Source organism: Primulina eburnea, chromosome 3 (assembly GCF_022965805.1).
Source record: "Primulina eburnea isolate SZY01 chromosome 3, ASM2296580v1, whole genome shotgun sequence".
Lineage (NCBI taxonomy): Eukaryota > Viridiplantae > Streptophyta > Magnoliopsida > Lamiales > Gesneriaceae > Primulina > Primulina eburnea.
This window is the reverse complement of record NC_133103.1, coordinates 27,420,863-27,421,683: the sequence shown is the minus strand read 5'-3', so window position 1 is coordinate 27,421,683 and position 821 is coordinate 27,420,863. Positions and strand designations below refer to the sequence as shown.

At 43.8% G+C, this 821-nt stretch overlaps 1 non-coding gene across 1 annotated transcript; it reads left to right on the top strand.

Annotated features, from left to right (window-relative positions):
- Positions 1-359: 359 nt before the first annotated feature.
- Positions 360-466, top strand: LOC140828762 (small nucleolar RNA R71). Its single transcript, XR_012117328.1, has one exon. It is a non-coding gene; the product is annotated as a small nucleolar RNA R71 (small nucleolar RNA).
- Positions 467-821: the final 355 nt, after the last annotated feature.

Genomic DNA, 821 nt, shown 5'->3' with positions numbered 1-821 from the left:
GGCACATAGAATGGATTGCCATCTTGGCAATCCTGCACATCATGCTCACCCCCACACTTATCACAGAAAATTTCTTGCAGACGCATAGCCGACCCATCATGCTCATTCCATCAATCTTTCTATTCAAAGCCTCTAACTGTACTGAAACCGCCGACAAATCATTAACTTGATTAACTTCAGCACCTCGTCTCTGCCTATCAGACTGAGGATGATAGCTACTAGCAGCCATCTCCTCCAATAACTCATATCCTTCCTCCGCCGTCTTTCTCAGTAAGTTACCACAGGCAGCAGCATCTATCATAGTACGGTTAGGAGTAAGCAGACCGTAGTAGAAAGTTTGAACAACTAACCCAAGAGGCAGCTCATGGTGTGGACATCTCCTCAACAAGTCCTTGTAGCGATCCCATGCCTCGTAAAGTGACTCTTGCTCATATTGAGCAAAAGTAGTAATGTCGGCTCTAAGCTTCATAGTCTTCGACGGAGGAAAGTACTTGATTAGGAATGCCTTTGCCATATCCTCCCATGTAGTAATAGACCCTACAGGCAAACAGTTTAACCACGACTTAGCTTTATCTCTCAGTGAAAATGGAAATAAACGCAAACGAACAGCATCATCATACACGCCATTAAACTTAAAAGTATCACAAATTTCAAGAAAGTCAGCTATATGAGAATTAGGGTCGTCAAGTGCACTTCCCCCAAATTGGACAGTGTTCTGAATCATCTGAATGATAGCTGGCTTGATCTCAAACTGATTAACTCGAATGACTGGTCTTACGATGCTTGGACGTGCTCCATCAAGAGACGGCTGCGCATAATCC